Genomic DNA, 18,007 nt, shown 5'->3' with positions numbered 1-18,007 from the left:
CCAGCCGAGACGCTTTCTCACGCATTTCAAGGGTAGAGAAAGATACTAATTATAATGATACCGTGCTGTCCACCATGGATATTTTGAAAAGAAGAAAGGACAAGCTCAGGATAATTGATAACCAAATTCAACTAAAGCATGAGGGTCAAAGGGCCTCCTTGGCAGCTTTTAAAGAGAATTTTACCAGCTGCAACTGGAGGGCATACCCAGGTAACAGACCTGGGGGGCTGGCAGAATTTTGGAGATAGCTGATTCCCAGCCTCTGTAAGTCTCCTTTGCCAAATCAGAGCCAGTCAAGTGTGTTCCAGGAATGGGGATGACTGTAACTGGGTAGACTTACTTGAGCAACTTGAATTTGCACATGGTCCCGATCCCTTTGCACCTGAAGAAGTGCAAAGTGCAAAGTGCAGAAGGGCAAAGAAGTGTCTCACTTGCTCTTGTTGGAAGATAGAGCCCAATCCACCCATCTATCCCCATACCTTTTACAGAAATCGCAAATGAGGCAGGTGCTTTTTAAGATAATTTTGGTCTTCAGAATATGCTTCCTGCTCTTCCTCCCCTGGTTCGCAGACCAGTAATGAAGAAGGGAGGGCAGAAAGAGCTGCTCTGATAAGGTGGAATAGAAGTTACATGCTAAAGAGGCCACATGATTTGACTGTCTCATATTAACTGCAAGTGCAGAGTTGGAGCCTGTGGCTGCAGAATCAAGGTATTAAATTGAATAAGGAGAGCTTGTTGATAGGAGGCACTCTCCCATGTCAAAGGATTGGCATTCTAGCAGGACGCTGGAAGCTGGGCCTGGTATGTTGCTGGAACAAGCCTTAGAAGCTTGAATAAATTGGTCCCATGTTCAATGACCTAGAGATGGCAGAACTTCCATGGCAGATAAAGGGGGAAGGCATCAGAAGACTCAGATAAGTGGCATGCTAGAATGGGTCTACTGTACAAGAATGGAAAACCCACGAGCTCGCTGTATCTTGCGAGGCTCCTGAGTGCACTCCATTTACTAAGGGGATAACTGACAAAGTTTGGAGAAGAGTATCGGCATGACATGGTCCTTGAGAAGCTCAATGGGGGCTGTCACCTGAGGCCAGAACTGACAGTAGGACATGATGGTACAGAACTGAGATGTCTGGTGACAGTGGGGATAATAGGATTTTAGATTACCAGAGGCCAGAGGGAAACTCTTAATCATCAGAAGCAAAGTGGGCTTACATATTGTATTCATTAATTATGCTGTAAAGTGAGCAGCAAAGTTAGAATGGCATCCAAGAGGCCTGACCTATGGGAATCGATGAGATGTCTAATGAAGCCCTCCTTGCATAAATCATGAGTTTCCAAATCCTTCTTTCAGGCTTACATCTAGGGGACTTGACATAAGATGACCCCTTACATAACCCTAGAACTCTCCTGTCTGGGCCTTCGTCATTTTGGAAGCATCGAAGAGAAACCTTCTCATTCTAAAAGTTACGTCTGGGCCTTCCAGGAAGTTGCCAGGCAAGGGACAGCAGGATGGCAGCCATTGGTATGTACCTACCTTGTCCCCCTAGAATACAAACAGATCTATTTGCTCAGCCCAGAATAACGGCCCTGGAAATATAGCTTGAGCTGGTTGATGTGGGAGCAGGGAGTGCTCCCTGTGGTTGCCAGACAGTATAAGCTCACACAGACGAGGCGTGTGGACTCTACTGGATGGACTGGGGCAAGACCTGGTGAGTCAGACGGTGAGTGAGGGTCCAAGTTGGTCACAAGGATGAGCCCCAATAAAAGAAGCATGTGCTTTCATAGATGACTTGGTGCTTTTTAAGTGGCTGTGTTTTCATTGGATACTGTAATAGGTTGAGTTATTTTGTGTTATGCAGGAGAGAAACACACTTAAGTTCATTCAGAAGGAAATCTATTAACTCACAGAACTCCAGGGAGGGTTGAGTCAGCACACCACAAAAAAGGCAAGTGAGTAACCAAATCAAGAACAAGTGGGGCCAGGAACACAAATGCTGTCAAGTCTTAACCCCTGACTCTCCACTCTTTCTACCTCTGTGTTTTTTTTCTTTTCCTTTTCTTTTAATTTTTTTTTAATGTTTATTTATTTTTGAGAGAGAGAAAGAGAGAATATGAGTGGGGGAGGTACTGAGAGAGGAGACACAGAATACGAAGCAGGCTCTGAGCTGTCAGCACAGAGCCAGTTGTGGGGCTCGAACTCACGAGCCATGAAATCATGACCTGAGCTGAAGTCGGACACTTAACCAACTGAGCCACCCAGGCGCCCCAACCTCTGTGTTTTTTCTTATGTGAGGTCTTTAAATATTTGGAGTCTGTTGACTCATCAGTACAATGGAAATGACTGCATCTACCTCACTGGTTCACTAAGAGAATTAGAGGATAACACGTGCAAAGAAATAAAATACCACAGTAGGTGTGTTAACATCCATTAGCATAACAATGCCAATAGCTTTAATCTCCTGGCAGTGTGAGTTCATGGACTATTGGGGTTACGTTTTATGCACATTCACTTATTCCTATAAAGTAATGCCAGCATAGGACTTGCCATGTTAATCAAAATATGACATATATTTTCTGCACCTTTACATTACAATAGCCCACCATCCACATTTAAACCTATCACTCACCAATTTAGAAAAGAAGTACTGAGTTTGGATGGACACATGCACACCCAGGTTTGCATTATTATTCTATCCCTGGCATTACCATATTAGAAACTACTTACTTATGTGATCATAAGTAGAGTTATGTCATTGTGATTATGGAGCACTGCAGGTGAATTTTACACTTGATCTTAGCCAAAAGGCCGAGGAGCGATGTAAGTGAATTTTTACATGGTATCAGTGCATAAAGGATGGGAACATGCAATAAAGACCACAATTACCTAGTGTTTTCACATCTGAAGATTTATTTAAGGCCAACGTATTTAGAATTTGTATTATTTAGACACGTGTTAGCTCTACATTTCATCAGCATATATAGATACATGCTTTCTAAGGATTTCTGAAATAACTCTTTTCCTTTATAGTGTCTGTTTTTCTGGGCCTGTTGGACAGATTTTCTTAGAATAGAGGAGAAAGGAAACACATGTTAATTTTTTTTTGCTTGGAGAAGGTACTGGGAACCTGTCTCCTGAGGTACACCTGTTCAATTCTAGCTCTGGCTTGGAGCCACACTTTCCCCAGACTGGTTCATTTCTGGGGAAATACCATGCTTTTTCAATCCCACCTGGAGTGAGGCCTGAAAGTGACATTTTAGATTCTGGTGTTGGTTCCAGGATGTTCATTTCTCCGCTTTCACAAGGAGGGTCTTTAACAACGCATGGCCTCAGTAGACTGGATTCCCAGGCCAGTGAGTTCTATTTAGCACTGGAGGCAGACCAAGAGTAAGAACATTCCTGTAGGAAAAGAAAGACAAGCCATTCATTATTTGCTTGCTTGTAATTGTGCCTTCCCTTGCTCACAGAGCTGTAGCCATGTTTGTGTTGTTTGGCTTAAAGCAGAGGAATGCTTTTTCCAGACATAGTTTTAAAGCAGATAATACACAATCCTATTGTTATGTGGTTTCCTAGTTTTCTTCTTCCTTTTTTGTTCCACCTCCAAAACAAGTGAAAAGCAGCACTGTCACTTGCACTTACCTTGGAGCTGGGCAGTTCCAAATTGTCTTAGCCTAAGTTTCTAGAAAGCAGAGCCTGGGTGAAGCCTTTTGTGGTACCATTTCACAAAGTGGATGGATACAGTTCCAGAGAGTCTCACTGAAGGGAGAAGAGGTATGAGGCAGGGAAAGAACAAGAACCAATGAGCCAACATAAACCACATTATAAGTGAGCAAATACTTAGTATCAAGTGGGACTGATCTCTCCATCTTGCAGGGCTGTCTTCACAGAAGTTTATAGACTGCTTCTCAGGAAAGATCATGCAAGGGAAGAAGGAAGACATTTATTCTCTCTTGTTAGATTTCCATTGGCCCAACGTTTCCCCCATGAAGCATTGATTCCTCATACTTGCCAGCAGTATCTCTTACCTCAGCCTCCGAGGTGGAGACCTGAGGAGAGAGATAAGCTGTATACAGGGTGCACGTGAAGTGTAATGCTCTGCAGCTGTGTCTGTGGGGAGTGAAGTCCAGCTGAGAGCTAGGTGAGGCTGAGACCAGTGGTCAGAAGATCGACAGTAACCCCTAAGAGGTGTTTTGTATACATGTGAATTTGCAAGTAGACTTTTTTCTTAAATAGATATGGGGTACAGTACTGCACATTGGTTGAAAGAATGGGCTTTCATTCTGGCAAAGGGGAGTTTAATGGTAGCTTTGCCACTGTTTGTGGGATTTGGGGACACACAGGATTCTCATCTGTGAAATGGGGCCAAGAAAAGGACCTACTTGGTCAGCTTTTGTGAAGATTAGGTAAAATAAGTCATGTATGGCATTTCACACACTATCTGATCTCTGACAAGAACTGAAAAATTGGTAGGTAGTGTTACTGTTACCCCATTTCTGGCATTCATTTCTGTGATAATAAGACTTCATGTATAGAACCTTTAAATATTTTCCCCCAAAATCCACAAGTTGGTTTAGGAATAACTGATTCTTTCTGTGTATAATTTGAGACACTGAAATGGAAGAGGAAAACTAGTTAGAGGGCAGCTGATAGAGACACACATGCAGAATTTCAGTGATGAGTTGCAGAGGAAGGAATCTGAATTTAATAAGTTCTCTGTTTATTGTGATACAGCCTATCCACAAGCCAACATTTGGAAACTACTTTTATAGACTATAACTACCTCTAACCACATGCTTTGACATTCCTATCAGTTCCAATAGGATTTATGAGATTTTGGGTGGTGTTTTTCTTTTATAACTTCCCTAAGGTAAAACACACACACACACACACACACACACACACACACAGGCACACACATTTTCGTGGTTTTTTTGTTTTGCTTTTTCTTGAGGGTTTGGACACAGGGTACAAAGGAAATAATTCGAGTGCTGTAAATTGCTTGAGTTTAATTATTTTGGGGAATGTATAGAAAGAAGAAATGATGAGTTTTCCCCTAAACTTCCCAACTTTCATACATATTCTTAGTAACTAAAAATTTTAAAAGCGTTCTGTGTGGATTCGACTCTCAGTTATGCTTTACAGAGATTGTCTGTTTTGTGAACTCTGAGCACCAGTTGTGTCTCCATGGCCAGCACGTGAGGCTAGCTGGCTTGCCTCCCCTCTGAGGAAAGCATGAGTTTACCCAGGAGACAGTCACTCAGTTTTAACATTGGCCTCAGCAAAACCTATTTGAAGGCAAATCCAGTGATCCTGAAAAATTAAAATCCGACTTGAACACCTTCCTACACCAAGTTGAAATGACTTTTGGATTATCCATGGTAGTGGATTATTCACACCACTGCTCTTCTATTAACAAACAGTTATTGAGAGTTAACCATCCAGACGGTCTCAAAACTGTGAATGGGCACCGTTGCAAGTCTGTTGGACCCAACTCAGAACATGCTTCCATGTAAGATGTGTAAAGAACTGTGGTTAGACTCAGAGATCAGTGGTTCTCAAAGTGTGGTCCCTGACCAGCAGCATCAGCATCGCTTGGGAACTTGATAAAATTCAAGAAGTTCTTTAGCTTTGTTTCTGTTTTTTTTTTTTTTTTTTTTTTTTTTTTTAACCTTTGGTTTTAAGAGAGAGACAGAGTGAGAGCAGGGGAGGGGCAGAGAGAGAGGGACACACAGACTCCCAAGCAGGCTCCAGGCTCTGAGCCATCAGCACAGAACCTGATACGGGGCTCAAACTCACAGACCATGAGATCATGACCTGAGCTGAAGTCAGACGCTCAACCGACTAAGCCACCCAGGTGCCCCAGAAGTTCCTTAGCTTTTTGTATAATGAGATATGGATAATAAAAGAAACATTGTAATAGATGAAATGAACTGCCTTGTAAGTCTCCAATGACAGGATCCACTGGGTGTTGCATGGAAACCAATTTGACAAAAAATTATTTTTAAAAAATTATTTGTATACAAAAAAAAAAAGATTCTTGCTTTAGGTGAGGCGTTAGATGAGAAAGTTGCTAAAGTTGTTTGCCACACTGACATTATTTGCTATCAGCAAGAAGTGGGTGGTCAGCATGTCCGACCTTGGTGTCGCGGTTTAACTCTCATCCACAGTTCATGCAGCCACACAAGTACTCATTACTTTCATATGATTGCAAATCTTTTCTGGAGTTTTGCTGCAATACGTACATGTACTCCAAAAAATGTTTCGGAAACAATTTTACAAATGACTCTTGTGATCAGAATTTCTGAGGTTTTAAAGACTTTAAAAAGTAATGAAAACCAGTAAAAGAAATCTGTGTCAGGGATGAGGTAAAAATGTTTTACATTACGGTTTAAATCTATATTTTCATCCTTATGGACGGAAGATAATTAATAATAACATAGTTTATCAAGTTTTAGCCTAAGTTGTTAGTATCATGAATAATAAGGAAGTAACATTTGTGTAGTGCTTTGCAGAGTAAAAAGTGCCTCCCCAGATATGACCATGCTTTCTCCTTCTGGTGACCTTGTGAGCATTTATGATAATTACTCTCATTTTATGAAAGAAGAACCTGATATTAGGGAGTGCAGTTAGTTACTTATCTAGGATCACTGTTCTAATTAGTGATGCAGGAGGAAGTGGACAGAGTCTAGGCCATTGATTTTATAAAGTCCATATTCTTTCCCCTGCACAAGTGGTTTTTAAATGATTTTACCTCAGGACCCCATTTACCAAGGACCCTGAAGATTTTTTCTTCACAGGACTTATATCTATAGACATTGACCATATTGTAACTTAAACCTGAGAAAATATTAAAATACTGTTTCATTTGTCTTGAAATTTTTTAATTTTTTTTAATTTTAATTTTTATTTTTTTTCAATATATGAAGTTTATTGTCAAATTGGTTTCCATACAACACCCAGTGCTCATCCCAAAAGGTGCCCTCCTCAATACCCATCCCCCACCCTCCCCTCCCTCCCACCCCCCATCAACCCTCAGTTTGTTCTCAGTTTTTAACAGTCTCTTATGCTTTGGCTCTCTCCCACTCTAACCTCTTTTTTTTTCCCCCTTCCCCTCCCCCATGGGTTTCTGTTAAGTTTCTCAGGATCCACATAAGAGTGAAACCATATGGTATCTGTCTTTCTCTGTATGGCTTATTTCACTTAGCATCACACTCTCCAGTTCCATCCACGTTGCTACAAAGGGCCATATTTCGTTCTTTCTCATTGCCGTGTAGTACTCCATTGTGTATATAAACCACAATTTCTTTATCCATTCATCAGTTGATGGACATTGAGGCTCTTTCCATAATTTGGCTACTGTTGAGAGTACTGCTATAAACATTGGGGTACAAGTGCCCCTATGCATCAGCACTCCTGTATCACTTGGGTAAATTCCTAGCAGTGCTATTGCTGGGTCATAGGGTAGGTCTATTTTTAATTTTCTGAGGAACCTCCACACTGCTTTCCAGAGCGACTGCACCAATTTGCATTCCCACCAACAGTGCAAGAGGGTTCCCGTTTCTCCACATCCTCTCCAGCATCTACAGTCTCCTGATTTGTTCATTTTGGCCACTCTGACTGGCGTGAGGTGATATCTGAGTGTGGTTTTGATTTGTATTTCCCTGATAAGGAGCGACGTTGAACATCTTTTCATGTGCCTGTTGGCCATCCGGATGTCTTCTTTAGAGAAGTGTCTATTCATGTTTTCTGCCCATTTCTTCACTGGGTTATTTGTTTTTTGGGTGTGGAGTTTGATGTGCTCTTTATAGATTTTGGATACTAGCCCTTTGTCCAATGTGTCATCTTTTCCCATTCCGTTGGTTGCCTTTTAGTTTTGTTGGTTGTTTCCTTTGCTGTGCCATACGTTTGTGGGTCTAGTTCTGGGGTTTCTATTCTATTCCATTGGTCTATGTGTCTGTTTTTGTGCCAATACCATGCTGTCTTGATGATTACAGCTTTGTAGTAGAGGCTAAAGTCTGGGATTGTGATGCCTCCTGCTTTGGTCTTCTTCAAAATTACTTTGGCTACTCGGGGCGTTTTGTGGTTCCATATGAATTTTAGGATTGCTTGTTCTAGTTTCGAGAAGAATGCTGGTGCGATTTTGATTGGGATTGCATTGAATGTGTAGATAGCTTTGGGTAGTATTGACATTTTGACAATATTTATTCTTCCAATCCATGAGCATGGAATGTTTTTCCATTTCTTTATGTCTTCTTCAATTATCTTCATAAGCTTTCTATAGTTTTCAGCATACAGATCTTTTAGATCTTTAGTTAGATTTATTCCTAGGTATTTTATGCTTCTTGGTGAAATTGTGAATGGTATCAGTTTCTTTATTTGTCTTTCTGTTGCTTCATTATTAGTGTATAAGAATGCAACTGATTTCTGTACATTGATTTTGTATCCTGCAACTTTGCTGATTTCATGTATCAGTTCTAGCAGACTTCTGGTGGAGTCTATCCGATTTTCCATGTATAATATCATGTCATCTGTAAAAAGTGAAAGCTTAACTTCATCTTTGCCAATTTTGATGCCTTTGATTTCCTTTTGTTGTCTGATTGCTGATGCTAGCACTTCCAACACTATGTTCAACAACAGTGGTGAGAGTGGACATCCCTGTTGTGTTCCTGATCTCAGGGGAAAAGCTCTCAGTTTTTCCCCATTGAGGATGATGTTAGCTGTGGGCTTTTCATAAATGGCTTTTATGATCTTTAAGTATGTTCCTTCTATCCCGACTTTCTCGAGGGTTTTTATTAAGAAAGGTTGCTGAATTTTGTCAAAGGCCTTTTCTGCATCGATTGATAGGATCATATGGTTCTTATCTTTTCTTTTATCAATGTGATGTATCACATTGATTGATTTGCGAATGTTGAACCAGCCCTGCATCCCAGGAATGAATCCCACTTGATCATGGTGAATAATTCCTTTTTTATGCTGTTGAATTCGATTTGCTAGTATCTTACTGAGAATTTTTGCATCCATATTTATCAGGGATATTGGCCTGTAGTTCTCTTTTTTTACTGGGTCTCTGTCTGGTTTAGGAATCAAAGTAATACTGGCTTCATAGAATGAGTCTGGAAGTTTTCCTTCCCTTTCTATTTTTTGGAATAGCTTGAGAAGGATAGGTATTATCTCTGCTTTAAACGTCTGGTAGAACTCCCCTGGGAAGCCATCTGGTCCTGGACTCTCATTTGTTGGGAGATATTTGATGACTGATTCAATTTCTTCGCTGGTGATGGGTCTGTTCAAGCTTTCTATTTCCTCCTGATTGAGTTTTGGAAGGGTGTGGGTGCTTAGGAATTTGTCCATTTCTTCCAGGTTGTCCAGTTTGTTGGCATATAATTTTTCATAGTATTCCCTGATAATTGCTTGTATCTCTAAGGGATTGGTTGTAATAATTCCATTTTCATTCATGGTTTTATCTATCTGGGTCATCTCTCTTTTCTTTTTGAGAAGCTTGGCTAGAAATTATCAATTTTGTTTATTTTTTCAAAAAACCAACTCTTGGTTTCATTGACCTGCTGTACAGTTTTTTTAGATTCTATATTGTTTATTTCTGCTCTGGTCTTTATTATTTCTCTTCTGCTGCTGGATTTAGGCTGTCTTTGCTGTTCTGCTTCTATTTCCTTTAGGTGTGCTGTTGGATTTTGTATTTGGGATTTTTCTTGTTTCTTGAGATAGGCCTGGATTGCCATGTATTTTCCTCTCAGGACTGCCTTCGCTGCATCCCAAAGCATTTGGATTGTTGTATTTTTATGTTCATTTGTTTCCATATATTTTTTAATTTCTTCTCTAATTGCCTGGCTGACCCACTCATTCTTTAGTAGGGTGTTCTTTAACCTCCATGCTTTTGGAGGTTTTCCAGACTTTTTCCTGTGGTTGATTTCAAGCTTCATAGCATTGTGGTCTGAAAGTATGCATGGTATGATTTCAATTCTTGTATACTTATGAGGGGCTGTTTTGTGACTCAGTATGTGATCTATCTTGGAGAATGTTCCATGTGCACTCGAGAAGAAAGTATATTCTGTTGCTTTGGGATGCAGAGTTCTAAATATATCTGTCAAGTCCATCTGATCCAATGTGTCATTCAGGGCCCTTGTTTCTTTATTGACCGTGTGTCTAGATGATCCATCCATTTCTGTAAGTGGAGTGTTAAAGTCCCCTGCAATTACCACATTCTTATCAATAAGGTTGCTTATGTTTGTGAGTAGTTGTTTTATATATATTGGGGCTCCGGTATTCGGCACATAGACATTTATAATTGTTAGCTCTTCCTGATGGATAGACCCTGTGATTATGATATAATGCCCTTCTTCATCTCTTGTTACAGCCTTTAATTTAAAGTCTAGTTTGTCTGATATAAGTATGGCTACTCCAGCTGTCTTTTGACTTCCAGTGGCATGATAAATAGTTCTCCATCCCCTCACTCTCAATCTGAAGGTGTTCTCAGGTCTAAAATGAGTCTCTTATAGACAGCAAATAGATGCATCTTGTTTTTTTTTATCCATTCTGATACCCTATGTCTTTTGGTTGGTGCATTTAGTCCATTTACATTCAGCTTATTATAGAAAGATATGGTTTTAGAGTCATTGTGATGTCCATAGGTTTCATGCTTGTAGCGATGTCTCTGGTACTTTGTCTCACAGGATCCCCCTTAGGATCTCTTGTAGGGCTGGTTTAGTGGTGACAAATTCCTTCAGTTTTTGTTTGTTTGGGAAGACCTTTATCTCTCCTTCTATTCTAAATGACAGACTTGCTGGATAAAGGATTCTCGGCTGCATATTTTTTCTGTTTATCACATTGAAGATCTCCTGCCATTCCTTTCTAGCCTGCCAAGTTTCAGTATAGAAATCAGTCATGAGTCTTATAGGTCTCCCTTTATATGTTAGAGCATGTTTATCTCTAGCTGCTTTCAGAATTTTCTCTTTATCCTTGTATTTTGCCAGTTTCACTGTGATATGTCGTGCAGAAGATCGATTCAAGTTACGTCTGAAGGGAGTTCTCTGTGCCTCTTGGATTTCAATGCCTTTTTCCTTCCCCAGTTCCAGGAAGTTCTCAGCTATAATTTCTTCAAGTACACCTTCAGCACCTTTTCCTCTCTCTTCCTCCTCTGGAATACCAATTATGCGTATATTATTTCTCTTTAGTGCATCACTTAGTTCTCTAATTTTCCCCTCATACTCATGGATTTTTTAATCTCTCTTTTTCTCAGCTTCTTCTTTTTCCGTAATTTTATCTTCTAGTTCACCTATTCTCTCCTCTGCCTCTTCAATCCGAGCCGTGGTTGTCTCCATTTTATTTTGCAGTTCATTGATAGCATTTTTTAGCTCCTCCTGGCTGTTCCTTAGTCCCTTGATCTGTGTAGCAAGAGATTCTCTGCTGTCCTTTATACTGTTTTCAAGCCCAGCAATTAATTTTATGACTATTATTCTAAATTCACTTTCTGTTATATTGTTGAAATCATTTTTGATCAGTTCGTTAGCTGTTGTTATTTCCTGGACGTTTTTCTGAGGGGAATTCTTCCGTTTTGTCATTTTGGATAGTCCCTGGAGTGGTGCGGGACTGTGGGGCACTTCCCCTGTGCTGTCTTGAATACCTTGAGTTGGTGGGCGGAGCCGCAGTCAGACCTGATGTCTGTCCCCAGCCCACTGCTGGGGCCAAGGTCAGACTGGTGTGTGCCTTCCCTTCCCCTCTCCTAGGGGCAGGATTCACTGTTGGGTGGCGTGGCCAGTCTGGGCTACTTGCACCCTGCCAGGCTTATGGTGCTGGGGATCTGTTGTATTAGCTGGGTTGGATAGGCAGGGTGCACAGGGGCGGGAGGGGCAAGCTCAGCTCGCTTTTCCTTCGGAGATCCGCTTCGGGAGGGGCCCTGCAGCACTGGGAGGGAGTCAGACCCGCCGGAGGGATGGATCCTCAGAAACACAGCATTGGGTGCTTGCCCGGTGCAAGCAAGTTCCCTGGCAGGAACTGGTTCCCTTTGGGATTTTGGCTGGGGGAGGGGCGAGGGAGATGGGGCTGGTGAGCACCTTTGTTCCCTGCCAAGCTGAGCTCTGTTGTCTGGGGCTCAACAACTCTCCCTCCTGTTGTCCTCCAGCTCTCCCGTTCTCTGAGCAGAGCTGTTAGCTTATAACCTTCCAGATTTTAAGTCCTGCTCGCTGTCCCAACACACTCTGTCCGGTCCCTCCACTTTTGCCAGCCAGACTCGGGGGCTCTGTTTGGCCGGCAGGCCGCCCCTCCACTCAGGCTCCCTCCCGCCAGTCCGTGGAGCGCGCACCGCCTCGTCGCCCTTCCTACCCTCTTCCGTGGGCCTCTCGTCTGCGCTTGGCTCCGGAGACTCCGTTCTGCTAATCCTCTGGCGGTTTTCTGCGTTATTTAGGCAGGTGTAGGTGGAATCTCAGTGATCAGCAGGATGCGCGGTGAGCCCAGCGTCCTCCTACACCGCCATCTTCTGAAATTTTTTTAAAATATTTTTTAAATGTTTATTTATTTTTGAGACAGAGAGAGACAGAGTGCAAGTGAGGGAGGGCTGGGGAGAGAGACAGGGAGACAGAATCTGAAACAGGCTCCAGGCTCTGAGCTGTCAGCACAGAGCCTGATGCAGGGCTTGAACCCATGAATAGTGAGATCAAGACCTGAGCTGAAGTCAGCTGCTCTACTCACTGAGCCACCCAGGCGCCCCTATCTTGAAATTTTTTTTTAATGTTTATTCATGTTTTGAGACAAGGGGCCAGAGAGAGAGAGAGAGACCCAGAATGTGAAGCAGGCTCCAGGCTCTGAGCTGTCAGCACAGAACCTGACAAGGGGCTTGAGCTCATGAATCATGAGATTGTGAACTGAGCCAAAGTCTGACATTTAACCGACTGAGCCATCCAGGCACTCCATTTCATTTAAAGTATTTCATTTAAAGTAACATAAATAGGGGCGCCTGGGTGGCTCAGTCGGTTAGGCATCCGACTTCGGCTCAGATCATGATCTCAGGGTCCGTGAGTTCGAGCCCCGCATCAGGCTCTGTGCTGACAGCTCAGAGCCTGGAGCCTGTTTCAGATTCTGTGTCTCCCTCTCTCTCTGACCCTCCCCTGTTCATGCTGTCTCTCCCTGTCTCAAAAATAAATAAACATTAAAAAATTAAAAAAAAATAAAGTAACATAAATAAACCAATCACCCTGTAATGCAACTATGTATTTTTTACTTAAAAAATACTTGGCAAAACAATGAAAAAATGACAGTATTTTTGCAAAAACAACAAAAATGTTATGTCTTTGTAAATTTGAAAATATTTTTTAAAGGTTTGGATTAATAGAAGACAAGTAGCCTCTCACATTTTCTTTTGCATTTAATTTGTTTCAAGGGGATCGTTTGGTTGATGGGTGTAGAAAAAAAATTGACCATCTAGATATACATGGTTGGAAATGAAGGCAGTTTTTAATATACTTTACAGATGATTGTGGATGTTTTTCTTTGTTACTACACCAGAACTCAACCGGTGATAGTCTGTTGAAAACCAGTTGTGATATGGAATGTGTACTCTTTTCAGTGAACTTTTTGTATTCTGTTACATTAAAATACAGTGGTCTTACTTGCATTTTGAATGAGTATTTTACCAATGCATGATTTGATAAAATCATGCTCTGGTTATTTGAAAATACTGACTTACTGAGTTGTGAAGTTTTTTTCAAATACCATCATAATTTATTGTATAGTCTCAAAAAAAAAAAAAAAGTACACATGTTAATGGCACTACTGATCTTACCAGAAAGGTCCTGACATACTGAGAAGCTTTCAAGTTCATGGTTTCAGACACATGGTTTTCAAAATTCTCATTTTTCCATTCAAATTTCATCTTTAACAAATACCAGTTTTTCTTAAAGTTACAGGCTCACTTCATTATTCTCAAGAAATTCTCAAGAAAATTATCTTTATGCCACATTTCCAAGTCTTAATGACTAGAGTTTATGTTTAATAAGGGGAGGAAAAAACAAACTTTGGAACTCAAACATTCACATAAGCATTTTTGCTCAAGACAATTCCACTTTGGGTGTGCAGCATTAATGTCTCATGCATACCTCCCGATTCATCATTTCTTCACATACAGTGTTAAAAAGACGTGTACTTAAGATTGAGAGTCAGTAAAATAAAGTATACATCTTCAACAAGGATAGTCTTTGGTGAGATATATATATATATATATATATATATATATATATATATATTCATTATGGTAGAGAATACAGTGTTTCCCAGTAGTACAGTCTGGTGGTACTGACTTGATTTGTACAAAGGCATCAGAAATTTTACACGCCATAGCTTTTGCTCTGTTAGTACAAATATCAACCCAGTGTGAACAAGGCAGTGTTGGTATACTCTGAACACAGTTCTGAGCTCATGGGTGCCCTGGAAATGTCTTGGGGACTTTGCTGTTCTTAGAATTGCTGCCTTAAATCCAATCTGCCTTTCTCTTGAGTAGCTAGAGTTTGAACAATTCAATTCTGTGCTCCATTTTTGAGTGAACAATTCAGATGCCAAATGTATTACTGTTGCTTACACATCTCCGATTTTGTGATTCTCATGGCCCATTTTGATGAGCCAGTACATTGTAGTCCCACTAATCTTTCTATCAACTCCCTATGAATCGCTTCTCAGCCTTTTGGCTAAGATCAAGTGTAGTATCTATTAACTGCCTATGTTTTCTCTAGGTCCTGCGACTATTCACATACTTTTTCTTCAACTAGGAACACCACTTCCCTCCAAACTGTGAGGGTAACATATACTCAGATATAAGCTAAATATCATTTTCTTAATAACATGCTCATTGATACCTACATTTGAACTTACTTTTAAACATCTGTTATATGCTATGGAATAGGAATTAGGCATAAATTTGTAAATTTTGGATGTTCATTTTTATGAGTTTAATGTCTATATCATTCACTTTTTTTTAAGTGTATTTATTTTTGAGAGAGAGAGAAAGAGAAAGTGTGAGTTAGGGAGGAGCAGAGAGACAGGGAGAGAAGACAGAATCCCGAGCAGTCTCCATGCTGACCTGGGGCTCAAATCCATGAGCCGTGAGATCATGGCCTAAGTTGGAGTTGGATGTTTAACCGATTGAGCCAGCCAGGAGCCCTTGTATCATTCACTCTTAAATCAGCCCCCGACAAGGTGCCTGTTATGCAATATTCACTCAATAAATACTTGTGTATTATATATTCTTCACAGTCTGGAGTACAGGTGACCCAAAATGTTAACTATTTTTCTGTACCTCCGTTTAATCTCTGTCATGTTTTCCCTTTACCTGTCATCAAATAAATAAATAAATAAATACATACATACATACGTTTAATTCTAGGTAATTCCATTGTTTTTCTACTTATAGGTAAGTGATAAAATTCAGGGTTTCTTCATTTTCTTCTCCCTGCTACAGATTTTATCATCTAGGATTGACTCAAGATTAGAGTACCTGGAGATGGGTACCCTACTGCTTGGTCTGGATCCATGTATCCTGGTGCCCATCAGTTAATGCAACAACACTGTTGTGCTTTGTGATAGGCAGACTCCATCCCCCGTGGCATTTGTACATAAGACGGTACATCCCTACATGAAACTAACTAAGGTGGCCTCTAGTATACAGCTAGCCGGTCCTCATTATTTGCAGCTTTCACAATTGTGAATGTTCATACTTCCTGTGATTGGTTTAGAATCTTAAAATCAGGGGAGTTCCGGAAGATGGCGGCGTAGGAGGACGCTGGGCTCACCGCGCGTCCTGCTAATCACTTAGATTCCACCTACACCTGCCTAAAGAACCCAGAAAACCGCCAGAGGATTAGCAGAACGGAGTCTCCGGAGCCAAGCGCAGACGAGAGGCCCACGGAAGAGGGTAGGAAGGGCGGCGAGGCGGTGCGCGCTCCACGGACTGGCGGGAGGGAGCCGGGGCGGAGGGGCGGCTCGCCGGCCAAGCAGAGCCTCCGAGTCCGGCTGGCAAAAGCGGAGGGGCCGGACGGACTGTGTTCCGACAGCAAGCGCGACTTAGCGTCTGGGAGGTCAGAAGTTAACAGTTCTGCTCAGAAAGTGGGAAGGCTGGAGGACAAAGGGAGGGAGAGCTGCTGAGCCCCCGGACGGACGGCAGAGCTCAGCTTGGCGGGGAACAAAGGCGCTCGCCAGCGCCATCTCCCCCGCCCATCCCCCAGCCAAAATCCCAAAGAGAACCAGTTCCTGCCAGGGAACTTGCTCGCTCCGCGCAAACACCCAACTCTGTGCTTCTGCGGAGCCAAACCTCCGGCAGCGGATCTGACTCCCTCCCGCTGCCACAGGGCCCCTCCTGAAGTGAATCACCTAAGGAGAAGTGAGCTAAGCCTGCCCCTCCCGCCCCCGTGCACCTTGCCTACCCACCCCAGCTAATACGCCAGCTCCCCAGCACCACAAGCCTGGCAGTGTGCAAGTAGACCAGACAGGCCACACCACCCCACAGTGAATCCCGCCCCTAGGAGAGGGGAAGAGAAGGCACACACCAGTCTGACTGTGGCCCCAGCGGTGGGCTGGGGGCAGACATCAGGTCGGACTGCGGCCCCGCCCACCAACTCCAGTTATACACCACAGCACGGGGGAAGTGCCCTGCGGGTCCTCACCACTCCAGGGACTATCCAAAATGACCAAACGGAAGAATTCCCCTCAGAAGAATCTCCAGGAAATAACAACAGCTAATGAACTGATCAAAAAGGATTTAAATAATATAACAGAAAGTGAATTTAGAATAATAGTCATAAAATTAATCGCTGGGCTTGAAAACAGTATACAGGACAGCAGAGAATCTCTTGCTACAGAGATCAAGGGACTAAGGAACAGTCACGAGGAGCTGAAAAACGCTTTAAACGAAATGCAAAACAAAATGGAAACCACGACGGCTCGGATTGAAGAGGCAGAGGAGAGAATAGGTGAACTAGAAGATAAAGTTATGGAGAAAGAGGAAGCTGAAAGAAAGAGAGATAAAAAAATCCAGGAGTATGAGGGGAAAATTAGAGAACTAAGTGATACACTAAAAAGAAATAATATACGCATAATTGGTATCCCAGAGGAGGAAGAGAGAGGGAAAGGTGCTGAAGGGGTACTTGAAGAAATTATAGCTGAGAACTTCCCTGAACTGGGGAAGGAAAAAGGCATTGAAATCCAAGAGGCACAGAGAACTCCCTTCAGACGTAACTTGAATCGATCTTCTGCACGACATATCATAGTGAAACTGGCAAAATACAAGGATAAAGAGAAAATTCTGAAAGCAGCAAGGGATAAACGTGCCCTCACATATAAAGGGAGACCTATAAGACTCGTGACTGATCTCTCCTTAGAATCTTAAAATCAATAGCTGGCACTATTTTGTGGTCCCATAAAAACATGATCAGAGCAGTGAAAAAATCCGCTGTGCATAATCCCAGTTGGGGCTGAATATAGCGATGCTCATTGTTCTTGTGTTACTTTTCCTGCTATAAGCAGGGGTCCTTTTTGAGTCTATGTAGTGCTGGCTTACCCAACATTTTTGAGCTTTTTTTCTGGTGATGTTGCGTTTAAAATGGACTCGAAGCATAGTACTGTCGAGTGTTCCTAATTACGAGAAGGCTGTGAAATGCCTTATTGAGAAAATGCCATGTGTTAGAAAGGCTGCATTCAGTTCTGAGTTACGCCGTTGTTGGCTGTGGGTTCAAATCAGGTGAGTTAGCTAGCATTACATGTGAAATAAGGTTTCTTTAAACAAACGCACACACAAAACAAGGTTCCATATTGATCGGTTGATAAAAATGGTGTGGCCAAGGGGCTCGTGAGAACCTAAACCTGTATTTCTCCTAGAAGGAATGGTTTAATATTTGCGAGTTCTATATTTGTAACTACTTGATAAAACATTAATTGCCATGAATAATGAGAATTTACTGTGCCATTTTCCTAGGACTTCCTGCAGTCACTGAGTGTGCAGTCATGACCCTGAAT

General features: G+C 41.9%; 1 pseudogene; it reads left to right on the top strand.

Moving 5' to 3' along the window:
* Positions 1 to 14,668: 14,668 nt before the first annotated feature.
* Positions 14,669 to 14,805, top strand: LOC131490103 (U2 spliceosomal RNA; annotated as a pseudogene).
* The last annotated feature ends 3,202 nt before the right edge of the window (positions 14,806 to 18,007 follow it).

This window comes from Neofelis nebulosa, chromosome 1 (genome assembly GCF_028018385.1).
Source record: "Neofelis nebulosa isolate mNeoNeb1 chromosome 1, mNeoNeb1.pri, whole genome shotgun sequence".
NCBI lineage: Eukaryota > Metazoa > Chordata > Mammalia > Carnivora > Felidae > Neofelis > Neofelis nebulosa.
The sequence above is the reverse complement of the archived record's forward strand: the minus strand, read 5'-3'. Positions and strand labels throughout refer to the sequence as shown.